At 36.6% G+C, this 17,135-nt stretch overlaps 1 protein-coding gene across 1 annotated transcript in view; it reads right to left on the reverse strand.

The window, feature by feature from the left end:
- The window catches only part of GLDN (gliomedin), a 121,661-nt gene that overhangs the window by 67,347 nt on the left and 37,179 nt on the right, over window positions 1-17,135 (reverse strand). The gene's annotated exons all lie outside the window — the stretch shown is intronic.

Genomic DNA, 17,135 nt, shown 5'->3' on the forward strand with positions numbered 1-17,135 from the left:
ATTGTCCATGGCCTTTAAAAATCTAATTAAAATTAATGAGATTAATTAACCTGCTCCCTCAGACCACTGCTCTGGCGTGCAGGTTCAGCAGAGTAAGATCTGTCCAGTAGCATATAAAAATTGCATAAACCAGGCAAATAAATATGTGTTCCAGACAAAGGTAATGAGTTTGGTCAGTCTGGCACTGCTGACAAAGAAGAGGAGCTGCACATTTAGGTCATTTATGAAAACAGCACGCAAGTTTTCTAGAGTAATTAAAAAAATAATCAAACTTGAAAGCACAATAATTTATTGTAGCTAGGTTGCTTTTAAAGCTTTCTCCATAGCATTTGCATGGTACCCAAAACTGAAAATAGCAAAGTGCAATTTTCATACCACCTGTAAACACAGACAGAATCGGGCATTTGAAGATGTGTAGAAATACAGGACTTTTATTAAGTCATGAAGTGACGCAGTGGTATGAACCTTTGGAATATCTAATATAACCTCTATTTCTACATTATCTGTAGCCTTTAAACTAGGAAATTTTTAGAGCTGTTGGGAGAAGACAATAAAACAACAGCAACAACAACAACAACAAAAAAAAACAACTAAAAAAACCTTATTAAATCCCATTCTTACTCATTCTGTATTGTAAAACACCAAAAAGGGTACTTCAGTGGATACACATTCCTCATTTGTACAAGAACTTTAAAAAGAAACTCACTGAAGTGTCTTTTTTCTTGGGAATAAACTACTATTTTATACACAGTATGTATCTTCATTTATTTCACAGACAAAAACATTTTTTTATAGTGATAATTTATTCTCTCATTTTCCATCTCATAATTATAGGTTTCTCCCTGAGTAAAATTTTTCACAAGGTTGGAATTAATAAATTACTTTTATGATTCAAATTTTGAAATAGTTATATAAAATCATGTAGATGTATGAAAAATGCATGCTGCTCTGATTTCTTTAATGTATTATATATTGTTGAATTCGTAGACTGGAATTTCAGAAACATGATTACCATAATTATTCTATGGAAGAAATAAAGCAGGTTCGTTTCTTACTTTTTGTAAGCAAGCCTGCAGAATTATTTCTCATTGTATTTTAAGTATATTCTTTCTGATATGCTTTGCACGCTGTGTTTCTGGTCCTCAAATTTCTACAGTACTTAATTTTGTCCAAATGTGGACAACAGATCTGTTTAATTAATCTCAGCTGTTAGCTAATCTGAGCCATTAGCTAATCTGAGCCCCCTTCTCCCTATCTTTATTATGGCTGTTATGCAGTGGTCTATTTGCATGAATATTTGCACGATGAGATTCATTTCCCCTCCTCGCATACTTACATATGTTTGAGAACTGCCATTGGTGAAGCAGCGTTTCAAAGCTTGCCATGTAGATATAAACAGTTTAAATCTTTTCAATGTATATATGCCATTGTACAAAACAGAGCTCTGATTTTAAATGGTGTTTTATTACCAGGTACTGTAAAAATTTAAGTGACTCAAAACCACATCAAGTCTACTGTCATCAAGTGACTAGTCTATTAACGTTCAATACACCAACACAGACCAAACTTGAAGACTATGTTTTATACATCACTGCGATTATGGGCTGCTCACAGCACATAAATGTGGATGTTGTTAGAAAATAAAATAATCATGAAATAAAAGTTGTATGCTCCAAACCAAGTTTTAAATCATGTTTCTTTGTGTTTTCCCAATCTAAGAATCACAAAAAAGTATTTAAATGTATGAGTGTGTGTGTATGCATGCATGAATTGATTGTTAAAAATATCAGATACAAGGATGAACTCTGGGATGTTGCAAACTCAGATTTCCCACTGATTTCAGAAGATATGCTATTGCAAAGATTTAATAACAGTAAGAAAGCAGAAATCGATTAAGTAATTTAAGTTCTTACAAGGCTGCTTACCTAGGAATGCATTTTATCAAAACTTTAAAGGGGGGAGAAGGGAGAAGAGAGAGTTTTTATTGATTCTTAAGATAATTGGGATTTGTGGATGTAACAAAAAAAGCTTGGCTTGATGATACAAACAATGGGCTCAGCTATCTGTGAGAAAAGTATAACAAAAAAGGAAACAAAGCAAGAAATCAACTGACTACATAGTTCAAAGTAAATTTAATCTCTTTTTCTACTCATATCGTGATGGCATAACAAATTCAGCTTGTACTGTATAACTAACTTATTTCACTTTCAAATGAAAGCCTTCAGAGTAATAACTCTTGTATTTGGCTAAGTGACAGAAAACTGGAAGGTAGGAAATGGCTCACTAAAATAAATAAATAAATTTAAAAAACATAAGAATTCTTTAACATAAGTGCAAATGGATAGATTTTTCAGACAGTAACCTGATCACGAGATACTCCCAGTGAAAACATTTATCACGGAATTTTACAATCTCTATTAGTAATTTTTAAACACTAATAAATATTTCTCAGTTTTATTAGATTGTTCACTTTCTGCATTCTCCAATACAACCAGTGTTATAGACTCAGTTAATATTCCATTAAATTCAATTCTTAACTTTAAAAGAAAATCCCTATTGAAAGTTTACGGCAGAAAGGAACATATGACTGTGGATAGAGGAAAACAGTTAATATGCTGGGCCAAATCTGCTGTGATCTATGGTGAGATAAATCCTTCTCTAATCCAAGATTGGAATTTGCTGCTGACATACTCATTTTAAAGTGGCAGTTACACAGGACTTGAGACATTAAGACTGTTAGGGCTCAAAACAACATTACCTATCCACTTATTATTGTAAGCCTTAAACTTTATGATATCTATTTATAAAAGTGCTAGTTTTACATACTGTTAGAACTCCAATGTTTTCAAACATAGACCTTTAATTTTACAATGTAGACAAGCACCCTATTCCACAGATCCACACTACTGTAGCAATAATTCCCTTCAAATGCATCAATGCATAAAAGAAAAAAGATCCAGAATTGTGTTTTTTAGAACTAGATATTGTGAACTGCCGTCACTCAATAAACCCTGCTGCCTTCATAAAGTGAGATGATGTTATGCTGTTCATATTTTTGCTTTCATCTCTTTAGGTGGAGATAACTTTATTTAGGTACAAATATAATTGAAAAGACCTATGAGTTAACATTGCACTCGGAGCAGGGTCCAGCAGATGGCACACACAGAAAACTTGTTCATGCAACAGGAACAGCTTATGTATTACTGAAGTCCCTGTTTATACAAAAAAAAAGCTAAAAGCCAATAAAATCCTATAGTCTTATTCAGTTCCTAAACACTGCTTTAGGAAGAGATGGAGACATTCTAGAGTGCTTGAAAGCGTAGAGGTGGAGAGAAATCTAAGCACCAATAATATGGGCAGAATTTATTGGCATTATTCCAATTAGTGCTGGCGTTAGAATGTTATTTTCAAATACCACCTTTTACTAAAGCGTTCTCCCAGTCTACTTGAGTGGAATCGGTGTGGCAGATTGAATTTGGCATCAAGATTGATAGAACACTGCTTAGTAAGCTTCAAAATGATTTCTGAGAAATTGGAAGGCTCTGCTGGTATTTTAAGTATAATTCAGTTTAACTTAATTCATTAACTTATTAATTGATACTAACTCACTTTCTCTTAATATGATATTTTAGATTATTTTACCTTGTCACTTGATTAATTTACTTTAGTGACTCTATGGCATTCTTCCATAGTCCACAGTAGAACAGGAATCTCTAATGAAACATTAGCCTTTAGTGGATTTTTGTGTATTGATCCTTCAGTGAGTAATGCGGGTCCCAATACTTCACGCAGCCTCACCACACTTCTACAGCAGTTATGAACTTCGCAGTCCAAGAATTGAGCAGATCTTCATAATAACTCTCTATTCATTAAATAATTGCTGGTCAAAACCAAGACCAGTGAACTCAGCTGCAAAAAAGGATATGTTTGGCACAATGTGCATAACTCCATTAAACTGCCTGATGAGAGCTGAAAATACCTCCCATCGGATTTCAATCATTTAATTCCTCTTTAGTTTTAGAAGAGCTGATTAGCATCTCACTCAATGCTTTATAAACTTATCCTTACCTTGTAATGATATGTAGATGGAGTTGAATTTCATTCTCCATTTAGCAGCCATTGAAAGATTCTTGGCAAGTAATTATAGATCAAAATAGCTAAATTCAGAAACTGCACCTCCTAACACCTCTATGCGTATTTGTATTTATATTCATCTTTTTTCATTACAGCAAATGTTAGGAGATATTTTTGAGTGTTAAACAATAATTCAAGAGAGACATGAGAAGAGTATAAATCAGTATTATTGTAATATTAAGTATGGTGCTAACTGCATTAAGAAAATTGCCACTTACTTCCATTTCAGAAAGCACATAATTAAATTTTGCAAAAGGATTAGATCCAGCTACTGAATGAATGCTAAAGCAGCTGCAAATAGATATTTTTCTGTTTGATGTGAAATGTTTTCAAATGAAATCTCACCAGCTCAGATGTATAAATACAAATGAAACTATATTCATTGGTCTTGTCTTCCTTATTCCACAAGGAATAATGCAAAGAAGATAAATTTATACTACAGAAATGCTTTCAATCCACTATATTACTTCACCTAAGGATCTCAAAGCATGTTATGAGTATCAATTAAATCTTCAAAACAGAAATGACTTGCTAATCCCATGCCCCAGACAAAGGTTACAGCAAAAAAAAAAAAAAAAAAAAAAGTGTACCGTGTGGTTCAGGAACTAATTGCCCGAGAGTCTCTTCACTCCAGTGACAATCTTTGGTCAAAACCCCATGACACCGGGACCATAATCCAGTTAAAATGCCTTTGCTTAGATGCCAGGATATATGGCCAGAGACTGCATCTATGAGGATGTACGCATGGTGGGAGTAAATAAGATTATGTATAGAGGAAAAAAATCATATGATCTAACAATTTAAGCAAAGATTAGTAGAGCAGGATATATATAATAAATATATGCCAATACTTTGGTTAGAATGTTCAGTAAAACTCAGGAATAACAGAAAGTTGCAGCCTAAAGAAAAATGAGAAGGGGTAAACCAACCGTTATTGCAAATGTGTATGTGTGGCTCCCGGGGAACCTACAGGTGAAGATGATGACAACATCATCAGGAATAACACCTCCTTGTCAGAACTGGGGACACTAATGTCTTGTTTCAAAACTCCACCTAGGGAAGAATAGCCATCAACCTTGGGACTCCACACATAATCAAGATGTGCCCTTGTGGCCAAGAAGACCAGTGGTCTCCTGGGGTGCATTAAAAAGAGGATGACCTTGAGGGAGGTCCTCCTCCCCCTCTACTCTGCCCTGGTGTGGCCACGTCTTGAGTACTGCGTCCAGTTCTGGGCTCCCTGGACAAGACAAGAAAGACAAGGAACTACTGGAGGGAGTCCAGTGGAGGGCTATGAAGATGATCAGGGGACCGGAGCATTTCTCTTATGAAAAAAGGCTGAGAGACCTGGGTCTGTTCAGCCTGGAGAAGAGAAGCTTATAAACATCTAAAGGGCGGATGTCAAGAGGATGGGCCAGGCTCTTTTCAGTGGTGCCCAGCTTTGGGATAAGGGGCAACGGGCACAAACTGTAACACAGGAAATGTCATCTCAACATGAGGAAAAACTTTTACTTTGAGGGTGGCAGAGCACTGGAACAGGCTGCCCAGAGAGGCTGTGGGGTCTCCTTCTCTGGAGATATTCAAAACCCACCTGGGTTCCTGTCCAACCTGCTCCAGGTGACCCTGCTCTGGCAGGGGGATTGGACTAGATGATCTCCAGAGGCCCCTTCCAACACCTACCATTTTGTGATTCTGTGAAGATGAAAGGAGAACACTTTAAGAGGGATATATATACAACTTGCTAATATGTACCAGCTGTAGTTTATTTTTGCTTGCTTATTGTTATTAAGTAGGTTACCAGTAAATTATTGTCTCTATACCATGCATTTTCCTTCATTGCTGGCAAGTATCCTGCTTCAAAATAACAAGTGCAAGAACCTCAAGGGTTTTATGGCTGATTGGTTGGTTTTTTTAACAGACACTTAAAATTATATCAAGGAATGACAACTCCCCATTTTTCAGTTCCAGCTACACACGAGTTCTTTGCCATGATAGAAGAATGTCACCTAGCAAATACAAAAGCCTGTGAAAGTGTCTAAAATTTGAGTCATTTATCATCAATCATTTCTGAAAAGTTCCATGGGAACTGTAACACGACCCAACAAAGGATAAATTGTCTGGGAGAACTACACCTTACAGGGTTAAAAGATTTTCATACAGCGTGCTGCTACAAAACATTGGCATGCATGAGATACCATGAAATAGTGAGGCTTGTGATTCATGGGATGAGGAGGTTTATGCAGACCACACAAAGAAGATATACTCCCTAGTGACTATTCTCTCCTGAGCGCTCTCTGCTCTTTGGAAACTGTGCTCATCGTCAAAAGCCCTGTGAAGTGTTCGAGTTTAAGAAGGCCAAGGCTTTGCAATTTAGCTACTACCTCCAACAATAGAATCCAAGGTTGGGTAATTGTAAGAAAAAATAAGATAAATAAACAAACATACCAACCCACAACCCACCATATTCTGTGAAAGAGAGGGCAATGATGCAGTATTGATGTGCAGGAATAGTCTCCAAACTTTATAACCTATTGAAAGCCGAAGTTTGCCATGTTCTTTCAAGTTATCAGGCTGCAGATCATCAATTTGTGAGCAGCTTAAAGCATAATATTGGTCCTATTAAAATTTTCAAACATTAACTGAATTTTCTTTTTGAAGTCTGCTAACATGAGTCCATTTCCACATTATCTTTTTTTTTTATTAAATGATTAAATTCCCAATTGTCCTCCAAGAATCCAAGCAGTTCTCTGTAGAACAGAGAGTAAGGACAGAGCATGAATAGGAGCAATAGGAGATAAAACCAATCCAAGACGCTGCCGTGGTATTTGGCTTCTGAAGAGGCTGATTAATTAGCATGGTGTTTTTGTGACACCATAGTCTTTCAAACAAAATACCACAGACTGGACTTGGATCAGAGTAAAAACTCTTAATGAATATTACTGCAGTGGAGCCTTTGCAGGTCCAATGACTATTTATATCTTAGTCTACAGTTTAAAAAGTTAAAAAAAAATCAACTGCAGTGTGACATTGATTCACCAAGCCTTTTCAGAACTTACAATGAGTGGTTTACAAGGGTTCATTTCAGTATTCTGAGCCAGCCTAATGAAATGTCACGTAAAGTCAGTGGGATTTAGAATTCTAAGTGTCACAATTGCTCCTGAGAGCAAGGAAAAATTAATTCTAAATGTATTTTTAAATTAATAGCAAAGACATCATGTTCATTTAACTGATTAGCAATAAACAGCAGTACATATGTACAACATAAAACCTAGAGTAACAGTCTTCTTACAGCCTATCATACGAGACATTTTATGCTTTACCTCATCTGTAAAGCATTGCCATTATTAGTTTTCACAGTATTTTAATTCTGAAATATTAAGGCTGTACTTTGTGCCACAACCTGGCTTTGTGCGCCAAGTCCAAACATTCTCTATTTTTTTTGCAGTGATCGTTCTACTGCAGACCTATTTTACTATTTTATAACTACTTCCTATTTGCAGTTTCATTGTGCTATTTCATGACACTAATAAATTATTTTTCTGTAGCATTCTGAAACCTTTAATTTACTTATCCATCCATTTTGCAGTAACATGACAAAATACAATTACAACAGCTTATCAAGGGAGATACTTTCCAGAGCAGAGAGTTAGGCCACATACTACACAGCAATTTTTTCCCCCACTTATGAATGTCTGAAATAACGTAAGTGCTGTACTAGAGCCTCCCAAAGCAGCATTTTTTATGCATAAAACTACACAAAACCAAAGGTTTTAATGCATGCTTTGAGATAAATACGAGATCACATGAAAGATGCAAAGCCTGTTGGCATAATGGAGAAAACAATACTTGGATTCTGGAGGAGATTTATCTATCGCACTATTCCGCTGTCCTGGAGAGAGCTAGTTGAGGCTCTCCGAAATACGGCCAAGGGACAGACTAACATTACTACAGCACAGGCAAACAAGAGGCCTAGTGCTCAAGCTCATTCCTTAACCCTCTCATTTAGGAGCAGACGACTCCTAAAATCAGGGAGTTACTGGTGCACACGTAAACATCCCCAAACATGCAGAGTCATTATAATGCATTTTAAAAGGAAGAAACCATAGAATACATCAGGAAGAACATGTGATACATAATAAATATGTATTTTGAAGATTTTTTAAAAGTGTTTTGTTGCCTTTTTGAATGAAGTCAATTTCCAATGGAATTCATGATAGTTTACCAAGCCTTTTTTCCCCCCTCTACGGAATTACATTTAAATGGCTTGCTGAGAGAAGAAATAAAACCAAATAAACCCCAAGCCTTTCTATATAAGCCTAGTTAATTTTCTTTAGTTTTGGTTAAAAGTAGATTTAAGACTAACACGTTAAATGGGTTCACATTCTGAACTCCCTTTGAGAAAAAGGCACTCATATCTGCTACTGGCTTCAAATCCATTTCCAGTGGATAAAACAAACAAAAAGGAATATTTAAACCTTTTCAACTCTTGGAGATTTAACTTCAGGTAAACATTCACGCAGTGACATATTTTTACAGGCTCCTGTAGTAGCCAGACATCTATATTAATCTCTGTTTAAAATTTAAAGCATGTATCTAGGAAAACTAAGAATTTAATTAACACCTCTTAATAGCCATTTCTGAAATCACCATGTGACCACAGATACATTCTAACCCTTCAGTATAATTTTGAGCTTTGTTGTTACAGAAGATGCAGAAATGGATATGTATTAGCTATGCACGACTATAAAGCATACAGTCTCCTGATTACTTCAGAATAAGCACTTAGAAATTTAATGAAGAGAAATAATTGCCTTCCCCTTACTAATGATGATTCTGCTAGGTTATTAAAAGAAATCTGATGCATTGCGTCTTTTGTATGTAACCTAGTAGGACACTGAAATGGAGAAACATGGATTGGTTTACCTACTGTATCCATAGAGAAGCACGGAAATCAAAGAATGACACAGATTGCCAATCCCATTTACTCCAGAAATAAGGATTATACCATCATGCGTTCTTTTCATTTGTGTGCTCTCTACCCAAAAACTTTTGCACTAAAAATAAAATAAAGAGGAAGGGAAAAGGATTTTTAAAAAATTTTCAAATCCTACAATTTTTCTAAAACGTGCAGCAAGATAGAAGAGAGAAATGCTATAACGGGGGGGGGGGACCAAAACAAAAAAAAAAACCACCAACCCTCTTAATTTCTCAGACATCAGAACATGTCTAATGGAGATGTGATCAAGCCTTTTTACATAGATACAACTTTGGTGCTCAGAGTTCATTAAACAAGAGAAAGCTCAAGAAATAAATCAGACTTCCCTAGTCCTGGTGCCCCAGAACTATCTATTTGGTTTCACCAAACAGAACTTTTGTGTCTTCTTTCCAGCTCTCAGGGACTCACGTACCAGGGAGAGAAACCGGCTTTGTAAACCCCAAACTGCAACAAAGACTAAAATGGGACAGCTAGATCTAAACCACTGAACTTACTGAGCAAAAGGAATTGCTTCTATTGAGAATAAACTGGATGGACACTTGAACCCCTTTGTTATCCTCTAGAGGATGACAGAGTGTCACTTGGATGAAATATAGCCATCAAGAATCATGCTTAGACAGTACACTTCCCAAACAATCTTCAGTTTAATAATCCCTCAGAAGTAACAATATCAGATAATAAATCTAGACTGTAAAGTAGGGACAATTGTGCGTTCAAAATTAACTGTACAAAAGAAACTACATCAAGACTTTTTAAAATTAATTAGGGAACAAGTTGTGTCAGATCTATTTTAAATCCCCAGCCTCCAATATCTCTTTAGAATTAAATACCTTTTAAAGACAAAAAACAAGAACAAAGTAATCATTGCAAAATGGCTCAAATTCTTTTTCAGAGCAGATTTCATATATTAATAGCAATCTGTTTTTGCCAAGTGGGCATAGTATCTTTGGGCCTAGAACAATGACTCACAAAAATAATTATTTTTGTGTAGACTAATGCTCATGCACAAGATATACAGCTGATAAGCAACAGAGTTGTCCATGACAACTATACTGTTAGGTTATTACTAAAGAATATCAAAGGAAGGATGCAGACAAGCTGAGAGAGTTGGGGTTGTTCAGCCTGGAGAAGAGAAGGCTCCGGGGAGACCTTAGAGCCCCTTCCAGTACCTAAAGGGGCTACAGGAAAGATGGGGAGGGTCTTTATCAGGGAGTGGAGCGATAGGATGAGGGGTAACGGTTTTAAACTGAAAGAGGGTAGATTTAGATTGGATATTAGGAAGAAATTCTTTCCTGTGAGGGTTGTGAACCACTGGCCCAGGTTGTCGAGAGAAGCTGTGGCTGCCCCATCCCTGGAGGTGTTCAAGGCCAGGCTGGATGGGGCTTGGAGCAGCCTGGTCTAGTGGGAGGTGTCCCTGCCCAGGGCAGGGGGATTGGAACTAGATGAGCTTTAAGGTCTCTTCCAACTCAAACCATTTATGATAGGGTGGTGATTATATTAAGTGTGTGTATGTATATAAAAGGTTGTATGCTTTTTATTTACCCATTACAGTCTATGGCAAAACCTCATCAGGCTTCACTGGATGTTTGGTCAGAACACTCACAACAAAAATACTTTTTGAAAAACAAAACTTTCCCACTCAATTTTGCACAAAAACACTGCGGGGAAAAAAACCCAAAGTCTCAAAAAATGTTTTTAAAGATGCAGTAAGATTTTTGCCTCACAACAGGCAGTCAAACCAGATTACCTAAGACATCTTCACTGTGTTTAATTTTTAAAAGTAACTAAAAAGCAATACAAAAGCCTAACCAGACTTCATCCTGCTCCCACTTCAACCAAAAGAGGTTTTGCCAGTGCAAAATCTCAAAAAAGCCAGGTTTTTACTCCTCCTTAAAAATGTAATTGAAGTACAAGCCACATGGATACAAGAGAACTGAAAACAGGTAACATTGTTTCACATGAAGTTTTAAACCTCTTGATGCCAAATTTTGTGAGAGGGAAGAGAGGGAAAACAGACCAAGACTGATTTTGCTGTGCTCCAACGTGGTATTATTGCATGCTGGACCTCGTTCAGCTCCAGTTGCTGCTCTGTCAGAGGAAACCAAATCTTTAGTTTTTGACTAGGATAAAGAGGATGACAGCGTGAAATTAAGAACTTTCGTTGGTTGCTGTGGTTTTGTTTGGTTTTTTTTAAATCTGTGCAGCAAAAGTTCAACTAGCCCATGGACAAGGCAAGACTTATTGTTGTAAAAGCTGTTATGCAAACTCAAACCCATAATCTAACCACCAGTAGAACGTACTTTGAATTGTGTGTTGAGATGGGTTTTGAAGGAAAAAAAGTCACACATTTTAAAAGAAAAGACAAAAAGTAACATTAGACCACACTATTTACCACAAGCACAGCACACAGAAAAAAAAACACATGTAGGATCTCTTTTCGGCCTGTAGATGAATTTGCATTTACTTGACTGGTACATAATATCTAGTATTGCCTGCTACGTTCAGTTTGATTATTTTATCCTAAATCTCAGTTATTAGCAGTTATGACAAAAAAACCTGCATGATTATCAAACTCTGCTCATAAAGGCATCAGAGGGAAAGACAAAGATTTATTTGACATCAAGAACTGTCAATATATGGGAAAAATCACACAGAGTTCCCAATTCCAGACTAGATTTTTCCTTTTTGTCAGGAATATTTTTTTTTCCCCTCCTTTTGAAAGGAAAACAAGCCTTTCCTTGCTAGGAAAGACTCCTTTTCTTTGTGTGCCATTGTATGTTTGAATACATGTAGTAAATCAAACTGCTTATTTTTAGTCATATCCTTCTGCTCATACACCGGAATCGTATCTTTCAACATTAACAATTTTACAAGAAAGACGTCTTGCTGTTCTCTTGTCTTTTCTGCTATATTAGTCTTCTCTTCACCTTTGCAACTGTTATTAACTGAGAATAAACAGGGAGCTAATTTTACATGAGACATTCAGTTCCAAGGAAAGTCTAAACCATCTGGAATGGATGTGAGAGGATTGTTGACACTCAGTTTTATTAGACTCCCATATGGTCCTGAATTATTCTCCCCTTTTTTTTTTTTTTCTCCCCAGAATTGGGAAGCAACGATACACCACAGCAAGATTTTCCACATCAAAGCTCATTTCCTCCCAGCACTAACGTGTGGTACTGTGAAGTACATGACATATTTTGTTTATTCTACTTTATCTGGTCAGCCTGGTAATGCCATTACAGGATAAATACATTTAACTTTTTTTTTTTTTAGCTAATGTTCAAAGTCACATTCTTTAATTACAGTCTTTCAGCTACTCTGCATCCTGATTTCAGGCTGATCAGTAACAACAGTTGCTTCAAAACAACATTAGAAAAGGATACTCTTACCCTCATCTTTGTAGAACCCAGACTTATGTAGATAGTTCCACTACTACAGTCCAGCATAAATCCACAGGAGATTCTAAAGCCATTAAAGCTTTTGAGAAATTTTCCAAACCAAAAGATGAGGTGTAGTAACATCAGCAGATATCAATGCTTTCTCGTCTTTCACCATTATGATGCACAGAACACACCAAGCAAGACAACTGAAAGCCATTCAGTAGTAGAGCAGTACGTCATGCTCTCGCTTTCCAAAATGTTTGCCATTAAGGAAAAAAAAAATATATTTGGTCTTATAGTTTACAAAAACAAAATGGAAAACATTTACATGGAAAAAGTGGCCACTTCATACAACTCTTATAAAAATTAATTTTTCATTTCCATGCCTACATGAGCACAATATGTTCACAGCAAAGATACAGGAGCACTAGTTATCCTCTTTAGCTGAAAACAGAAAAAATATTATGTGAAACACATCCCTGAATAAAAGCAAAAGCTTACCAGAAATTATCTTTACTAGAACAAACAGAGATCATAAATTCTATCTCTAATGATCTTTGTTCTTAATAATCAAATACTGGTCACAACAGGGGTTGCATGAAGCCCACTGAAGGCACGAGAAGCTTTTCATTTTGCGCACTTTAGCTCAACCTCTGTATGCTTTATAAAAATAAGAAAAACTCATGAGTAACAAGGTGAAGGAACAATGGAATCATATCAGAGCACAGACATTTCCTGCACTGCCAAATGCTGCTTAAAAAGCCTGAATAAGGTTCCACTAGGACTACCATATTGCTTGCAGGAGCAGACATCATAGCATAGTTTATTCCAGGAATGGATTGCTCTCCTGTTGCTCAGCTGTTAGTTTTGGCAACCAGCAGTCTAATTTTCATCTCTTCTCTAGCTGTTGACTTGTCTAAGGTAGCCCTTAGTACGAGTTATAACATGGTAAGGCACTGCTCACCTGATCACAGGGACACACAGGGCCCTCCTCACAAGCCATCCCAATGTCACATCAATAAAGCTTTAATAATATGCTTTGGAAAGAGTATGGTTTTATTCTTTTTTTTTTTTTTTTTTTTTAAAACAGCTTTACCGTGCTCATCAATGATAAAAACCAGAACAGAAATGTTATCTTAATCAAATGAGATTGATTCTTTAGCTATCCAATACGATGGAACTAATCAGTAGTAACTTACATTTTTTGCTATCAAAAAGTCTTATAAGGATGCCCTTGCCTTTTTTCATAAAGGTGCGTGTCTCTGTCTTCCCTACCTACAGTCTCAGAAATCAGGATCTTTTCCTGACATAACACGTACTGTTGACACACAGAAACCTGAGGGTCTACAGCTGGGACATAACGTATTATTTTGCTTTGTTCAAGTCAGCTAGCTGCCGACAGACAATGGCTGGCTTTCAGCAGTACTAGGAAATCTTGTGGAGTGTTCTCTTTCCCCTCTTATTGAAGCTATCCCTTTTGCTACTTAGATGTTTCAGACACTGTAGTTCTTAAAACTAGGTATTATGTAGGACATATTGTACAGACCTCAAAGTCAGATGGCACTCAGAGCCATTATATCACCACAGCAAGCTGTGAAAGGTTCTTTTATCAAAATTACTAAAGACATCCCTTATGCGTCCTATTGGAACAACTTCTAAAAAAAAAGTCTCTCCTGACTGCCTGGCCCTAGTGTGTCTCTTGATGAGAAGTTTACACAGAGCCTACTCCTTCCCCTTGCTTTTCATCAAAGCTGCTGTTTGACAGTTCAAAAATATTTTGTCTCACATGAAATCTCAGATACTTGTCCCATCACAGCAGCCAGTAATAAGTGATATTTCACATAATTCTCAGGTGTGGCTCACTCAAAGTAGATGTAAAATTCTACACAATCCAGTAGACAAGACCAGTAAAATACATAGAACTGATTGATTAGGCTACAGAAAATCTTGCTGAAACAAGTATATAGCCATCAAAAGGTTCTCTCTCTGTTACCTGTGTCTATGTATTTCTGTCATAACATAGAAGTATTTCCCCTAAAGTCAAAGAGAATTTCCATAATGGGGCATATCAACCTTCTGTCATAAATTACTACACACTGCATTTTTTTCAGAAGTGACAAACACTAAACTTACTTTAGTAAATTCATCACGTTTTACCGATGATGAGGAATTGAGCCATTAGTTCTGTGCACTTTCATTGAAATCAAAGGCTCATTGAAATGATATTGAATTTTTACTGGGAGTACTGGATGCTTTTTTTTTTTTTTAAGTGCCTCTTTCAAAACTCCTATATTATATTACCAAATGACAGCGAAGATTTTTATTTTTTAAGCACATTCTAGGAAAACAGAACACTGTAAGTATCCAAAACTCTTGCATCTGTGAAGGCTTACAGGCTAATTTATCTTTCTTTTCTATTGTTCTCCTATAGAACAACATCAAGCGTACATATTATCACGGTGTAGAGGTTGTACCAACTACATCTCTTTTCTTCCCAGTACACTATATATGTATATACTGCTCCATAATGCTTCAGCACTTATTATTTTTTCTGCAGAAAAACAAGCTGAAAATTGTACTATGCTTTAAGCCATTTTATGCTTATGTTAAGGTTGTCTCTAATGGTCAGATAGTGGATCAATAAATACTTAGTTGGCTGCTGTATTTCCAATACTCCATAAATGGCAAAATATTGCAGCTGTATTCAGTGCAAATGACATTTGCATATGATACACTGAGCAGACTAGTATTTCAGTAGGAGTTCTTCTAGAAGTAAAAAGATGAGGCTTTTCCTTGTTCAGGTCCTTTCAAACCACCTTATAAATTAATCTATGAAATCAGTACAAAATAATAACGAACAGGACTTAAAACATTAGTATGAATTATACAGTAGGGGGTTGTTCTGGACTTGTGATTCACTTCACTAAATTACTGGGTGAAAATCTTTAAACTCAACTGCCTCTTCTTCCCACTAACGCCGCCAAGGTACTGGGAGGGAGGTGTGAGCGTGCTTTGTCCATGGTTCTGAACCCGGAGGGAATCACGCAATTTCATGAGCTCCACAATGAACCCGCTTCTCAGCGCGTTTTGGTAGCTTGGGCATGGCATTACAATAATTGCAGTTAAGTTCTTGCAGTCATCTTGGAGCCGGAGCAGGGGGCGGGGGGGGAAGTAGTATTTTCAACCTATGCTAGAAAATACAGAAGACAGATACTACTTGCTCTACTTCCTTATGGCCAAAAGTACCACTGTCCCCCAAAGACTCAAGGCGTAAATTCCATGGGGACAGAAAGATGCAGCGGTCAATGCTGCAATACCTATCTTTTAGGTAGCCTGAATCTGTTCTTTCCCTAGCCCTACTCAACAGTCCAAACACTCCGACATAATGAAAGGAGGGCCAGAAGTCTTGAAGGCCAGCCTGGATGAGGCTTTGAGCAGCCTGGTCTAGTGGGAGGTGTCCCTGCCCAGGGCAGGGGGACTGAAACTATATGATCTTTAAGGTCCCTTCCAACCCGAACCATTCTGTGATTCTGTGACTTGAATCTATTCCTTACAACCAGACACACTAAATTTTCATGCAGAAATTTTCAAATAGTCTCTGGACAAACAAAGACCAGATAATCCAAAACTCAACGTGTCAAACTTTCTAAGAATTCTTTTTTTTTTTTTTCTTAATCTTCAGGCAGCTGTTCAAGAGTGCTGAAATAGTAAAATTTGAAACTTCTTTGTGACAAGGTAAAATATACATAATGATGCTAACATAGCTCCACAGTCTCTACTTGAATGTAATGAATTATCAAACTGAAAGCACTGAAGCGCTCAGAATGATTATATCCAGGATAAAGTCTAATTAATGCAACTGCTATAAAAGGAGTATTGCATCTTTTGATAATTAAGATTTTAGAAATGGAGGAGCAGAGGCACAGTATTAAATTGCTTGATTAAATTGATCCATTGTTTTCTGGATGAGAATGAACAATAGCTAATGCTTGGCACACATGAAAGGAATCATAATTTTTGAGAGACTGAAGGGTAAAACTCCAACAAACCTTTTTAAAAGAACAAAATCTTTCTAAAATCAATTAAAAAAAAAAAAGGAAGAAAAAGCTTTAAATTGCATTCTGAACAATCTACTTAAAATAATGTCTTTTTGCTGGTCAGTCATGACAACACAGTTACCACTGCACTTTCCCACCTACCAAACACAGCAGAAATGCCAGCTTCTCAGACTAACTTATAGTTAAGAGAATCCATAAAGTGTTGATCAAGCTGTAAAATTCCAATATCCTGGACTGTTATAGGTAAATAAAGTTTATTCTGATGAGCAAAATTAATCACACTACCTTGACTCCACAAGTCCTAAAAAGGACTGATATTCAACAATAATTTTGATGAAGCAGCCAAAAATAGTAATTCAACTGTCAGTCCATACTGGGCAGCAAAATAGTGGGGAATAATTTAGCAATATGTATTTTGTTCATTCCCATGAAAGAGTAACATTTCAGTAAGACATTTTTCCTGTTTTTTAAAGACAGCCCTCACCTGTGAGTGGTCATTGGCTCATTGTCTCTTCAGAATAACACACAGTGTAAAAACAAAAACCCCAGCCAGGTAGCAAAGATTTA

The sequence above is a fragment of the Larus michahellis genome, chromosome 9, assembly GCF_964199755.1.
Source record: "Larus michahellis chromosome 9, bLarMic1.1, whole genome shotgun sequence".
NCBI classification, from domain to species: Eukaryota; Metazoa; Chordata; class Aves; order Charadriiformes; family Laridae; genus Larus; species Larus michahellis.